Source organism: Magnolia sinica, chromosome 10, assembly GCF_029962835.1.
Source record: "Magnolia sinica isolate HGM2019 chromosome 10, MsV1, whole genome shotgun sequence".
Classification (NCBI taxonomy): domain Eukaryota; kingdom Viridiplantae; phylum Streptophyta; class Magnoliopsida; order Magnoliales; family Magnoliaceae; genus Magnolia; species Magnolia sinica.
The window spans coordinates 80,304,050-80,320,312 of record NC_080582.1 but is presented as its reverse complement, the minus strand read 5'-3'; the positions used below and the strand labels follow the sequence as shown (position 1 = coordinate 80,320,312).

Below are 16,263 nucleotides of genomic sequence, written 5' to 3'. Positions count from 1 at the left end.
TTTTGTTTTTTGAATGATTAGGCAAATCCAACAGCCGCAAGAAGAGAATATATAGAGCCAAGTGAGGATTGGAAGACCAGGGGTCAATGCCAAAGTGACAATGGCTACTAAAATGGGAAAATTCTCTATATTATTTACAGAGCCCAACATGGGTTTGTATACAAGTACATACCACAATCTTTAGCTTATTACATGTACTGTATTTATCTAAAATTGGAGATCTTAAAAGGTCCTACTTCTACACCACTAATCCTAGGATCCTTATCTCTACGGGGGTGTTTGGAGCATGGGATTAGATGGGTTCAAGTGGGATGGAATTACCAAAATGTAATGATTACACTGTGTCAGGGATTGTCGTCTAATCCCATGGCTTGGAGGCCATCCCACTTCATGTTTGGGAAACGGATTGGCTACTCATCTTGCCACAGCCGGTCGGTGCTCTGTTGGCCCCACCATGATGTATGTGTTTCATCCATGCTGTCCACCCATTTTCCATGTTATGTTATGGTATGAGCCCAAAAATGAGTTTGATTCAAATCTCAAGTGGACCGTACAGTTGGCCCTAGGAGGTTTTTAATGGCGTAATTCAATCACTACTGTTTTCCCATGGTGTGGTCCACCCGAGATTTATATCTACCTCATTTTTGGGATCAAGCCCTAAAATTATATTTCAAAATGGATGGACGGCATGGATAAAACACATACATCATGGTGGGGTCCACATAGCACCGACCATTAGCCACACGAAACCCATAGTAGGATTGCATAAACCCTTGCCTTGGTGCTGATTCCAAGAAGGGGCTTCACAACCCATACCTTATGTGAGTCCCAAACAGGACCTTGCAATGATCCATGGAATCTTAAAATCCACTCCCATCGAATCCCATTTAAACCCATGCGCCAAACGCCCCCCTACACGCCTTCAAACTGTGGCTACTTGAATAGCATCAGTTTGGTAACTAGATAATCACGATGAGCCCGAGACATTGCCTTGGTGAAGATGTCAACAAGTTTTTGAGTAGTAGCAGCATGAGGAAGAGTAATTTCACCAAGTTCCTTTCTTGAATGACGTAGAAAGATCATCTGCAGATGTACTATGAAAACTAGCATTGTGTTTGGTGTTTTCAAACTGTTGGGCAAATAGGCAATAAATCCTATGGTCATTCCCTTTTACTACTCCACAATGTTGGTCTAGTTTAACATAACCATCACAAGAAAAGCGAACACTGTAGCCATTTAATGCATAATTCATCCAAGACATAGCCAAGGGAAACCACGTGTTCCAAAACAATCACCTCTCACAGGATTTCAACATACATGATTTCCATGAGATGAATTCAAGTGCAACACATGCTAAACAATTTAAGATTAAATTATTTCCCCAGCAATAGCATTACATTAAAAAATAAATAAAACACATCGAGAAATTTAAGAAATTACATAAACAACCCTGAAAAATTAGAATTTTAGTCATTGGTGCAATTTAAGCGATTTTGGACAACACAGTGTAGGCTTTCGCATAATTTTCAATCCAATGCTTGGATTTTCTGTGCAAATCAGTACTTGACCTAACTAGAATCATAAATTTTATATTTAACCCCTTGGATTCCAATGAATTAAGAAAAACCCCCCCTTTAGTCCAAAGGATGGGACGAAATGGCATAAAATTTCCAATTTTGGCACGTATGGCCATAGTTTCCCTACACCACTTGTCAAATTGTCCTAAAATTTGGGGAAGTTCATGAAAATGTAATTTCCATGATTAATAACTAATATTACTCCAATGATAAAAATTAAATTCAGAAAAGTAACTAATTAATTTCCAAAGACGAGAATGCTAAAGTAACTAATTTCCAAAGATGAGAATGCTAAGAAGAGGGAAAAATCGTTTGTCTAAAGATTTACATCAATCCAACAGACCCAATTCATGCCATCTCAGGTCCTGTGGGGGATCTTAGGGTGGGTCACTCAGATGCTCCCAACGTGATTCCATCCAACAAGGATCTTCTATCCGAACAAGGCGCTGTAGTGAGGGATGGTTGGGTCCCAATGCGCAAAAAAGCAAGGAAACTTACACTGGGAAACGGCTACTAGGGCGACCCACTGGCGGTTCTTTCGATGTTGTTCGTCAAATGCTTCCCTCTTGATTGGTCGGAGACTAATTTCAGAAGGGTGTTTAGGGAAATGGGGACGGTACGGGAGGTGGGATTGCCCAGGTCAGAAATTTTGGGAGAGACATGGCTTCACGTTCGTTCGTTTCGATAATGAGGATGATTTAGATTGGGCGGTTTCGGAACTGGATGGTAGGTGAATCGATGGTCATGCTTTATCGGTTCAAAGATCTAGGTTTGGGCTGGAGAGAGTGAATCTTGAGAAAGGCCCGTGGAAGAAAGGAGCTCCTAGGAATATGAAGGACGGGCAGAGCTCAGGGGTAGAGGTGCCGAGTGTAATGTATGCATGCCTCCGCTTTCGTTTTCGCTGCGCCTGTGCCTGATACTCGATCGGCAGGGGTGTTATACAGAGATGTGGTTACATCCGGTCACGGTGACGTTGTGTCCCATGTTGATGATAGGAAAAATCCCCCCATCGCCCAGTATATGTGGAGGGAAGGAACTAGTGAGAATGCTATCATCCGTTTCGATCTAGTAGTTTTGAAGCACTTTGTGTCGCCTTTAAGATGCAATGTGGTGTTTGAAGTAAGCAGAGGCGCCACCATGGAGGATGTTTACATATGGTTGTTACATCTGGGGGCCGGTGGTTTGAAGGAGGAGGAATTTAAGATGGTTCAAGAAGAGTGGCTATGGATCCCATTTAGCTCTCAGCGTCACGCCGATCATATAATTGCCTTAGGTTCTTCGACTTTGGGCAGTCCGGTGAAGGAGTCGCTGAGGTGGGCCGATTTCTCCCCATTGACCAATGAGGTTTGTTGGTTCAAGGTGGTGGGAGTCTCGTTGGAACTATGGATGGGGAAAACTTTTGCGCTCATAGGGGAATGGCTGGGTGAGGTGATTTCAATCGATCCAAACACCATCTTTATGGCTGAAATCAAGTGGGGACGAGTTTGCGTTAGGAGAAATCATAAGAAGTTGCCATTGGAAAAAATCTCCTTAGCAGTGGGCGAAGAAGGATTGTGGTTAACATCTACAAGGAAGATGAGAGTAGGGGTAATGATTCTTCAAGTAGAGCTCATATGATCAATAGAGGAGACTGGTCAACCATGGACGTGACCTCTGTGCTGTGTAGGGATGAAGGTGCACCAATTTGGTGCTCTAGTGGATCACGAGATGCTTGGGTGGCAGCATGGGACGTCCTCCTGTCCTTGTGACACGTGGCGGGGAGAATGCTTTCATAGCCATGGGTTGCTTCGACATAGAGAAAACAATGGATTATGACGCCTCTTTCGTGAGGGAGGCAACACGTGGTGCGGTGGCGGGGACAGTTGTTAAACCTTCGTTGCTTCGGACACCTTTCTTAGTTAGGATCCCCCTTTAGATATGAACCAACGTGGTTTGGCTTGGTCACATCATTCGTATCTCGACAACGCTGAAGGAACATGTTCGGACCCAACCCTATTTTGGGCGAGTACGTGTTGATAGCTGGCCTAGGCTTGACGATTATGGTGGATCTCAGCTGTTGGTCAAATCTGATACGAACCTCGTGACTCAGGCATGCGAAGGATATCTACGTATGAAATGTTTCAAAGATCCCACATGTAGGCAAGATAACTTATGGCCTCACATGTGCATTGAAGCTCAATAACAGCTCATTAACTACAAAACCCTATTTATATTCCCCGAGAGGCACTTCTATTTCCAAAGTTGATGTCCTCGGAGATGATCCCTACGGAGGAAGATTCCTTGGGTTTGTCCAACGATAGGGATCTAGAATTGGAGTGGTGCGCCGATTCTTCCAAAGCCAACAACCACTTGATGGACCTGCAGGCAGTAGTCACCTTTTTTAGGAGAGGCTTTGCGCAAGGGGATCTCCTGAGGCCCGACCGTCAGATTTTCTCAATGACCCTCAATCGAGTGGTCCTTTTCTTATATAGAAATCATTTTCCCTACTTACAATATATCCTATATCCCCTAATTACAGCCCTTAATTACAGCATAGTAGCAGCATCTATATCCCCTAATTACAGCCCTAAATTACAGCATAACAGCAGCATCTATATCCCCTAATTACAACCCTTAATTATAGCATAACAGCAGCATCTATATCCCCTAACTACATCATAATATCCCTAATTACAACAGCATCTATATCTCCTAATTACAGCATCTATATCCCCTAATTATAGCCCTTAATTACAGCATAACAACAACATCTATATCCCCTAATTACAACATCTATATCCCCTAATTACAACCCTTAATTACAGCATAACAGCCGCATCTATATCCCCTAATTACAGCCCATAATTACAACAATATATGATACAACAGTATATGGTAGGTTTGTTGTCTCTCCTACTAACATCCCCCCTCAAATTGATGCTGGTCGATCAAGAAGCATCAATTTGTTAACAAGAAATTGATGACGTAGTCGTGTCATAGTTTTGGTGAAGACGTCCGCTATCTGAAGATCGCTCGAGACATGTGGAAGAGAGATAACCCGAGTATCAACAGCTTCCCGAATAGAATGGCAGTCCACCTCAATATGTTTGGTACGCTCGTGATAGACGGGATTGGTAGCGATCTGAATAGCACTCGTATTATCAGCATGAAGAGGAGTGAGAGTAGACTGAGGAAAACCTATTTCAGCAAGTAAGCCACGGAGTCACATAATCTCCGAGCAGGCTGCCGACATGGCACGGTACTCGGACTCGGTCGAAGATTTGGAAACACGATCCTGTTTCTTACTCTTCCAAGAGATAAATAAATCACCAAGAAACATACACCACCCGGTGATAGATCGGCGAGTATCAGGACATCCTGCCCAATAAGCATCACTAAAAGCCACAAGGCAAAGAGGAGTATCAGTAGAGAAGAACAAGCCACGGTGAGAGGAACCCCGGAGATATCGAATAATTCGGCGAACTGCGGCAAGATGAAGGTGGCGAGGAGATTGTAGAAATTGACTGACTTGCTGGACAGCAAAGAAGATGTTAGGCTGCGTAATAGTGAGATAATTGAGACTACCAACTAACTGTCGAAACACCATGGGATCAGGAAGGAGATCCCCCTCCTCACGTCGATACTTGACATTCACTTCCAAAGGGGTATCCACTGAAGAAGAGTCTTGCCAACCAGACAAGGAAATCAAGTCCTCCGTGTATTTATGTTGATGCAGGAAAACCCCAGAGGAATTGGACTGAACCTCCAAACCGAGGAAATACCGGAGAGGATCAAGATTCTTCATATGGAATGAATCATGAATATTTTGCTTGAGTTGATCAATGAGGGCAGAATCAGTCCCAGTGATGACAATGACGTCGACATAAACTAGAAGAAGAACGATACCAACAGAAGTCGTTCGAAGAAACAACGAAGAATCATACTGGCTTTGGATGAAAGAAAATCGAAGTAAGGTAGCCCGTAACTTATCAAACCAAGCCCGGGGAGCCTGTTTCAAACCATACAGAGAGCGCTTCATCTTACACACATTTGACGTTGATGACGAGCAGAGGCCAGGAGGTGTCTTGTAAACATCTTCCTGTAAATCACCGTGAAGAAATGCATTCTTCACATCCATCTGGCAAAGGGACCATCCCTGAGAGGTTGCGATGGCAATAATAATACGCACAGTTGTCATTTTAGCGACAGGAGCAAAGGTCTCATAGTCAACCCCATACTCCTGGTGGTTACCAAGGGCAACCAAATGAGCCTTATAACGGTCCATAGACCCATCAGGCCTAAGTTTCACAGAAAAAACCCACTTACACCCAATTAGCTTGACATGAGAAGGACAAGGGACCATGTCCCAAGTCTGATTTTCTTGAAGAGCTTGAAGTTCTTCCTGCATAGCCTTTCTCCAACACTCATGTTTATCAGCTTGTGAGTAGGAATTAGGAATCGACACAGTTGATAAGGTAGCCGTGAAGGAGGTATGAGGGAAACCATACCTATCCGGTTGATGAGAAGTACGACCAGATCGTCGAGGAGGGTGCAAAATGGGATCAGGTGGTAGATCAGACTCAGGAAGGGGTAGAGTTGGTCGTCGGTGTTCATACACAAAACCAGGCTTGAAGCGTTCAGGAGGGCATATCAAATTATCAAAGTGAGGAAGAACAGAAACTGCAGGAGATGATGTAATAGAACTAGGAAAGAAATATTGATGCTCAAAGAAAACGACATTACGAGATATATGAAATTTATTGGAAGAAGCATCATAACACACAAATCCTTTTTGAGATAAGTTATATCCCATAAAGACACATTTCACAGATTGCGCAGAGAGTTTGTGACGTTGATGCAGAGGTAGATGCACAAAACAGACACAGCCAAAAGTGTGTAAGTCAAGAAAGCTAGGGTGTTGTTTATGCAGACGATAGAATGGAGAGTCGAAATTTAGCACTTTAGAAGGCAACCTATTAATCAAGCATACTGTTGTAGCTAAAGCTTCAACCCAAAATTTAGGAGGAACAGAAGATGCAAGTAACAAGGTCCTAGCAACATCTAACAAATGTCGATTTTTGCGCTCAGCCACGCTATTCTGTTGAGGCGTATAAGGACATGAGCGGTGAGAAACAATTCTTTTGTGACGAAGAAACTCAAGAAATTCATGAGACATTCTCCACCAGAATCAGATCGTAAAGTCTTAATGCTAGTGGTAAATTGATTCTCAACATATGCTAGAAACGATTTGAAAACAGCAAAGACTTCAGACTTATAGCGCAGAAAATATACCCAAGTATGTCGACTATGGTCATCTATGAATGTCACAAAATATTTATAATGAGCATGAGAAATGATAGGAGTAATGCCCCATACATCACTATGAACAAGGTCAAAGCAATTCTTTGCCTTACTCCCGGAAGAAGGGAAGGGAAGAATCTTACTTTTTCCGATTTTACACGTAGAACAATCAAAAGACAAAGCATGAGGCAAAGAAGAATCTTTTTTTCCCAACGAACCAAAATTCAGCAAATGAGATAAAACAACATTGTTTGGATGGCCTAAACGTTTGTGCCATACTTCACAATTATTGGAGACAGTAGTACAAGCCAAAGAAATGATACTAGGAATGGAAAAGTATAATGGAAACAGTCTCTCAACTTTAGGCCCCTTCGCTATTGTCCTCCCCAACACCGGATCCCGCACATGACAACCATCACGAGAAAACTGAACATTGTAATTATCATCCACTAATTGTCCAACCGAGATAAGACTCGTAGAAAGCCCAGGTGATACAAAAATATTAGTAAGTGATGGTGCGATATCACCAACCCCAGTAATCGGTAAACGATGGCCATTAGGAACTTGAATATTAGAAGAACCAGTGTACTAACGAACATTGCTAAGCATATCAGGAGAACTGGTCATGTGATTGGATGCAGTGGAGTCAACAAGCCAAGATTGAGAGGGTATAGTACGTATAGTACCCTTAACTTGCAGCCCTAAAGCGGAAAATGCCGATACAATTATTTGCTGCACCATTTCTGGTGTAAGGGCAGGTGTAGCAGCAGTGGAAGATGACACTGGAGTGAGATTTTGAGTGCTGGTTACCTCATTTGAAGTGTGGCCAGTAGCAGTAGCATGATAAACATTCACGGGTCGATTTTGAGGACGTGTTGGGCATTCTTTGATGATGTGCCCCTTTTGTTTACAGTAGTTGCAGAACTTTTTAGCACAATGGGCAGTAATATGCCCATAATCTTTGCAACTGTATCACTGAACTGTACGCATGTCTCGAACCCTTCATTTGCCTTGAGCAGCGTATGCGACAACATTCTCTTGTGGAAGCAAAGATTGAGTAAGAAGACGTTGTTCCTCTCGAAGAAGTGCTCCAAAATATACGTCAAGAGATGTGAAGGATCCCTGTGCATCAGGTTGGAGCGAATAGACTCGAATTCTGGCCTTTAAGTCTCTTTTGCTAACTTCATGAACTACTTGAACAGCAGAGAGGGACTCGGTCGACATGTCGGCATACACAATGTCGGAAAACTCAGCCCAAAGATTCTGAAAACCACAGAAATATTCCTGAACAGAGAGTGTACCTTGGGAATAGGAAGCAAGATCAGTTTCCAACTGAAATCGCCGGGCGGAATGATCGTGATGATAGACCTTTTTCAAGTACTCCTACATCGATTTAGCCGTCTTGCGCGGCCTTAAATTGAGTATAATCAATGAATCAATAGACCCAAGAATCCAAGTTATCATGCGAGCATCTTTCACCTTCCATTGAACCAACGTCGTAGGATCGGTAGGCACTGGATCACTCCCATCAACATGACCCCACAACTCCTTTCCCATGACAAAAAGTTGAAACTGAAACTCCCAGGCAGCATAATTCTTCCCTGTAAACCGAGTTTGAAAGACTTCTGAGTTGGAGTTGTTAGCCATAAATAGAATCTCTCGAAATGTACCAAAAAAACTGCAAACCAAAACCCGCACCCAAGAAACCAGAAAACCAGAGCCTAGAACCACGAAGATTGGACCAAAGACAAGGTTGCAGAGAGTGGCTCTGATACCATGTCAGATTTGCTCAATGACCCTCAATCGAGTGGTCCTTTTCTTATATAGAAATCATTTTCCCTACTTACAATATATCCCTTAATTACAACATAACAACAACCTCTATATCTCCTAATTACAACCCTTAATTACAGCATAACAGCAGCATCTATATTCCCTAATTATAGCCCTAAATTACAGCATAACAGCAGCATCTATATCCCCTAGTTACAGCCCTTAATTACAGCATAACAGCAGCATCTATATCCCCTAATTACAGCATAATATCCCCTAATTACAGCAGCATCTATATCCCCTAATTACAGCATCTATATCCCCTAATCATAGCCCTTAATTACAGCATAACAACAACATCTATATCCCCTAATTACAACATCTATATCCCCTAATTATAGTCCTTAATTACAGCATAACAGCAACATCTATATCCCCTAATTATAGCCCTTAATTATAACAATATATGGTAGGTTTGTCGTCTATCCTACTAACACCGACAATGGAAATAAAGAAGCGCTGGACATTGCTCCTCTACAAGTGGTAACGTTAAAGTGCAGGACAATCCTTTGCTCCTCGAAGACAAATTGGAGCCTAGCTGGGCGGGTCTGGTGGAGGTGGTCAGTGAGAAACGCTGGATTAGGGAGGCATTGGGACACTTTAGAAGGCTGATAGGTATGTCTTTTGGAGATTGACCGGAAGATCAACGTGCTTCATTCCAAGTCATAGAAGAGCGCGACAGGCCAATAGATAATCCTAGGGCCCCTAAAGCCTCGATCAGGTCATCTAGCAATTGTAGGGAGTTGGTGAGCTTAGACTTGAACTTGAATTTTGCTCCTGGTGGCTCGTCGAAAGGAAGGAGGAAGGGGAGGGGGTAAATCCATTCCTAAATGAGGATTCTTTCACGTAACATAAGGGGTTTGAGAAGCCAAATTAAGAATGTTTGTAAGAGATATAAGGCACAACTTATAACATTTTAGGAAACAAAGGTTAATGGATTCAATCATAAGCAACCGAGATCTGTTTGGAGGACCAATTTTGCAGATTGGGTTTCCCTGGATGCCTCAGGGAGCTTGGGAGGAATTATGGTAGCTTGGGATTCCTCTCTTTGGTCGAAAGAGCATTGGTGGCATGGATCTTTCTCTGTTTCAGTTCTGTTAAAGGAGTTAGCTTCTGGCTCGGAATGGTTATTTACTTCAGTCTGCGGCCCCAATAGGGAGGATTGTAGGGCAGAGTTCTGGGATGGAATTTTTGCAAATCGAGTAAGGTTTTTGGGAAGTCGGTGCATTGGAGGGGACTCCATCATCACACGCTTTGAGTTGAAGAAATCGAATGGAGTTCGGGTCGTTAGTTGCATGCACACTCTCTTCGATTGGATCAACTCGCATGAGCTAGTAGATTTGCCATTGGATGGAGGCAAGTTCACATGGTTTGATGGTCAGTCTAGCCCAACTATGTCTATAATTGACCGATTCCTAGTGTCAACTAAGTGGCCGGAAACCTTTCCCTGTGTTCTACAAAGAGCCCTTACAAAGCCTATATTTGATCATTGTCTGTTGTTGATGGAGGTTGACGAAGAGAAATGGGGACCAAATCCTTTTGGATTTGAGCTCAGCTGGCTGGATATAGAAGGTTTTTAGTAGGAGATTAAGGATTGGTGGCGATCTTTCATGGTGGATGGTTTTGCACAATTTATTTTGTATCGCAAGCTATATCTTTTAAAAGGTAAAATCAAATCTTGGATGAAAGAGGAGCTAAGCAGTAGGGAGGCAGGCACGGAGGGTATTCTTCTCAAGCTCCAAGCCTTGGACATTAAATCAAAAGTAAAGGAGCTCTCCCGAGAAAAATATGCAATGAGGGTCAGCCTTATTCAAGATTATGCTGGCAGGGTGAAAGAAGATGAAATAAAATGGAAAAAACACTCTAGGAATGCTTGGATTAATGAAGGACATAAATACAAATTATTTTCATAGCATTGCGGGTGCTCGTGCCAGGATTAACAAAATCAACAGCATAATCATCAATGGGTTGTGGAAGAAATCCCTTGGTTCCATTGGCTTCTTTTAAAATTTTTGGGAAGTGATCAAAGGTGATGTCATGAACTTCATATCAAAATTCTTCGAGAGGGGTCTTATATCATTAGAGACGGGTGCTTCATTTATTGCCATCTTCCCGAAAATCTCAGGTGCAGAATCATTAAAGGACTATTGGCTTTATAGGAGGCCCTTACAAAATTTTAGCAAAAGTGCTAGCCATGCGACTTCGGAATATTATTGGAAACGTCATCTCAGTGAATCCTTGGTGAGACTTGTTGAAGCATGATGCATGCAAAGAATGTACAACCTCAGTATTGGGCCGAGTGTATGATGACAGCGGGTCATGTCATCAATAGACTACCACAGGCAAGGCGTTGACTTCTGCTCGCTCTATCAGGTTCTCTACAAGAGATGGCTGACTGTATCACACTTTAGTGTTCAGGTGTGTCTGCTACATGTTTGTACTGAGGCTGAGCAGCTGTAGATGAAGTGTTAAAATGCATTTCTCCTGGGTTGGAAGATTTTGGATTGTGCTCTAATTGCCCATGAATGTCTTCACTCTAGGCATAAGGGGGGTGAGAAGGGGTTAGTGTGCAAGTTAGATATTGAAAAAGCCTATGATCAACCTTATAGGAGGCCCTTACAAAGTTTTAGTAAAAGTGTTAGTCATGCGACTTTGGAATATTATTGGAAACGTCGTCTAAGTGAATCCTTGGTGAGACTTGTTGAAGCATGATGCTTGTGAAGAATGTACATCCTCGATATTGGGCTAAGTGTAAGATGACAACGTCTCATGTCATCAATAGACTACCGCAGGCAAAGTGTTAGCTTTTGCTTGCCCTATTAGGTTCCTTAGAATAGAAGGCCGATCGTATCACACTTTAGAGTGTTCGGGTGTGTCTCTTATGTGTTTGTACTCGAGCAAATGCATACAAAGTGTCAAAGTGCCTTTCTCCGGGGTCGACATATATTGGATTGTGCTCTAATTGCCCATGAATGTCTTCACTCTAGGCATGAGTTGGGTGGGAAGGGGGTAGTGTGCATGTTAGATATTGGGAAAGCCTATGACCACACTTATTGGAGATTCTTTGATTATATGATGCTTCGGTTGGGATGCAGTTTGAAATGGAGACGATGGATTCGGGAATGTGTAAGCTCGGCTCGCTTTTCGATTCTCATTAACGGTTCCCTGAAAGATTTCTTCAGAAGCTCTCACGGACTTCGGCAAGGGGACCCTTGTCTCCTTTCTTTGTCCTAATGGTGGTGGAGGTGTTGAGTGGTATGCTTCGGAAAGGCCAAGAGGTAGGTTTCACTTAAGGCTTCTTGGTTGAGGGTATGACTTCTCCCATTTCGCATCTTCAAAATGCGGACGTCACTCTTCTTTTTTGTGATGCCTGATTGCTTGTCTCCAAGTGCAGAGGTTCGTAAGTAGTATCCCGTGAATATAAGGTCAATCCCACAGGGAGATGAATTGTGAGAAGAAAAAAAATCAAATGCAAAACAAACTAAGTAATAAAAATTAATCTGATGATTTAATTTTGAGATTTTTGAATGGATGTAATTCAACTGAATAAAATAACACCCAAGCTTCAAAGTTCCACACATAGGTTAATGTTCCAAAATCATGATGACTTGGATAACATAACTAGGATCTGAGCACTATGGTCAGTCTAATTAGAAAATAAAACAGTTTAAATATTTTAATAAATCATATAAAAGATTAGAAAATAATGGATTTGCACCATTGACATATATTCTCAAGCGCCAGTGATTTTAAGTATTCAATATCTATAGGATAATGAATATCAAAGAAATATAACAGGTTGAGAACATCTCCTATCTAGGAAATCTGATTGATCTAGGGTAAGCCTATCCATCAATGTGGATCTCATATGATGGAAACATATGGATCTCACACGAGGATAAAAAACGAAACCTAACTAATAGTTAACATGCATATACCATTCTTCTTATCATTAAAACAATCAATCATCATAATCTTAAAGAAATATTAAACCCATGTGCTTCCCTTCTAGCTTGGGCTAGAAAGAACTTAGAATAACATAATTAAATTGCAGAAATAAAAAGCAACAAGAAATAAAGAAAAAATTGCAAATAGAAAAGATCTAAAAAAAAACAACTTACAAAGCTTTAATAAAACTAAAAACTCTTTAAAAATCCTAAATTTTGCTTTGGGATGCCTTTAATAATGTTTAGGAATGCCCTAGGAAGCCCTATTTATAAGTAGGGAACTCCAATTTTCGTATAAAGTTGAAAAACCCTAGAAACCGCCTCAAATATACATATTTTTCCAAAATAGACTTCTCGCTGCATAGTTCGTTTAAAATAGACTTCCTGCTGCGCAGTTTTCCAAAATAAACTTCACAGCTTCAGAATACACTTTTTCAGGACGATTTCAGGATTCTTCACTTCAAATCTTTGATTCTTTTCATTCCTCACTTGGTTTTCTTGGATCTTTGGTATGCGAATTCTTCAATCTTGGTCTCCTAAGATCCATCCCTTGCCTTGGTAATTCTTGAACATCAAATCCATGCTTTTTAACACCCCTTTTCAATCCAAGCTCTTAAATTCACCTTGCAACACATACATGAGTAAAATAGAATATTAAGATGATTTATGTTCATAAAACCAAGATATAAATGGGGAAAATTATGCAATATTTGAGTCTCAACAACGCCTCGCTTGGAATGGTGGAAAACTTGTGCACCATTGTCAAACATGGTGTTCTGTATCCGTTACGATACGATCGTAAAGGCCGATATGTATAGGTAATGGTTGTGATCGTTACGCAATACGGGGGCAAAACGGGGTAGTTGGTTTTTTAGGACTGTATAGGCCGTTACGAGTCATAATGACTGTTACCCCCATTATGATCGAAAAACGACCACTTCATTTGTTTCTATTTAAATCCATTTTCTCCTTATTTTTTCACTTTTCTCATTCTAAAATTTTCTCTACATTATTCCGCAGTAGATTTGGGCGAATAGAAGCTCTAAGGGCCATTTTTAAAAAGAAAATCGAAAAAGTGGTATTAATCCCTCCACCCCCAAGACAACCAAATACAACACTCTCACAAAAAAAAGTGGACCGTTACGCTATCATACACATGTTCAAAACAAAAAAATGAATACATATTTGAAATATTTACATTATTCTGATTTTTCTAAATATTTTTCTAGAATTTTTCGGGCAAAAAAAAACAAAAACAACAGTTATGAGGGTTGTAATGATCGTTATGCCCTCGTATCGGCTGTTACAACCGATACTCGTATCGGTAATGGTAGTGATCGTTACAGCCACTGTTACCAATACAGAATAACTTGTTGTCAAATGCTTCGATGTTGTATCGGGTCTCAAAGTTAACCTTTCTAAAAGCAAGATGTATGAGGTTTGGATGGATTCGATGGAAGTGGAGTGGTTGGCTGAGATTTTTGGTTGTGCAGTGGTTGCTCTTTCGGCTTCTTTTGCATTGTGTGGGTAAACCGGCAAAGCATTTGTGGGACAAAGTGGTGGAAATAGTTGAGAGAATGCTAGCAAGATGGAGAAGCATATATCTCTCGCTCGGAGGTCGTATCACTTTGATTAAAACGTCCTTATCCAATCTCCTTGTTTATTTCATGTTGGTCTTCAAATGCCCGGTGTTGGTGATTTCTAGATTGGAGAAGCTTGGGCAGGACTTCTTGTGGCAAGGAGCGGAGGAAAAGAAGAAATTTCATCTCCTTAGATGGGATGAGGTTTGCAAGATGTATGATGAGGGAGGGGCTAGAATCAAGGACCTCAAGTCCATGAATATAGCGCTAATTCGGAAGTGGCATTGGAGGGTTTGCAGAGGAGGACGGGGCCCTTTGGAAAGAGGTTCTTACTTGTGAATACGTAGACTTGATACGGTCTATCGGTGGGGGATGGGGAACAAGAGAATCGTCACTTTATAGGGCTTCAACTTTGTGGAGAGGTGTTTGGTCAATTAGGGAAGACCTCTTGCAAGGAATAGGGTATTCTTTGGGCAATGACAGGGGAAAAAAACAGATTTTGGGAGGACGAGTGGGCGGGCTCTCTCATTTTAAAAAATGAGTTTCCCTCCATATTTAGCTTGGTGCTGGACTCAATTTTTGTAGCAAGTTGTTTTTGTTTTTGAAGCAGACAAATGGGTATGGAAAGCGGAGTGCTCGGGTCGTTTCTCTGTGAAATCTTTTATTTTCCATTCAGGGCAGATCTTCTAATCCTGCCAAGGTGGGAATCACTAGATTTGTTTGGTCCTATTCCGTTCCCCTGAAAATTAGCTTTCGGATGGTTGGTGGGTAGGAAAGGAGTCGTTAGTAACTATTGATAACTTGAGGAAAAGGCCCATGATTATCTCAAACTTTTACTGCATGTGTATGCAAGATGGAGAGTCAGTGAACCACCTATTTGTGCATTGTGTATTCTTGACTTTGATCTGGTTGAATATTTTGGGCTGTTTCCAAATCTGGTGGACCATGCTAAATTCAGTGGATCGATGCTTGCTTGCTTGGCATGGTGTTCGTCTTCCCAAGTTTAAGAAGACCCTTTGGAGAATGATCCTGCTTGCCCTTTGGTGGGTAGTTTGGGAGTGGAATGCAAGTTGCTTCGATAACACCCACAAGTAGGCAGATAGTATTTCTCTTTGAATCAGATTGCTAGTCTGTGAATGGGCTGTAGCTGCCCCCATACTCAAGGGTTGTAATTTAGATTTCTTAGGATTTTAGCTGGGTCGTTCTCTCAGCATCCTTGCCTTGCTCCCCTTTGTTTCTTGTTTGTTTGTTTTTTTTTGTTTTTTTTTTGTTTTTGTTTTTTTTTTGTTTTTTGTTTTTTGTTTTTTGTTTTTTTTTTGTGTGTGTGTGTGTGCTTCTTTTTAATAAAATTGGTCATCTTAAAAAAAAAAAAAAAATTCTAAAATTCAAAGTCTATTCACAATTTCTATCAATACAGTGCATACGGTTCTTGAAATCACATAGTTTAAGAAATCGGGTGAGAAAATAATTCAATAAAATAAAACTTCAAGTGAAAAACCCAATTCTACCATTAAAATCTCATATTGCTCCAACAACAAAAAGGAAAAAGAGATTTCTTGAGTTTAGGAAAGAAATCTCCAAAATTAATGTGTTTGGGTGCACGAATTCTCATAGTTTCACAAAACTACTTATCAGATTAATCTAAAAATTGGAAAATTAATGTAATCATAATTTCCATCATCTAAATATCTATTTATTCCAGAAACAAAGAAGAAAAATTAGATTTCTAAGGTTTGGGTGAGAATTTATAAAAACAATGTAATCGGGTAGTTCTTGAAAATTGGGAGAAAAACAAATAAAATAATTTGAAAATTCATGTGAGGATCACTCACCTCTGATCTAGGTGAATCAAAGAAGAAATATGGAGAAGAATTCTCGGCTCAAGCTCTTCTTCTCTGTCTCTCATTTTCTCTCATTCTCCAACATTTTTCTCTTCTCTAAGCACAATAAGAGTTGGACGTCCAGTCACTATTTATAGAAGTGGGCATCACTATCTTTCTACACATGTGAGAGAGTTTCCTTTCTTTTTTACACTTTCATCTTTTC

The 16,263-nt window shown here is 41.0% G+C and overlaps 1 protein-coding gene across 5 annotated transcripts in view; it reads left to right on the top strand.

Annotated features, from left to right (window-relative positions):
* LOC131217121 (ubiquitin carboxyl-terminal hydrolase 18-like) overlaps positions 1-16,263 on the top strand; it is a 40,163-nt gene that overhangs the window by 15,983 nt on the left and 7,917 nt on the right. The window lies entirely within an intron of this gene.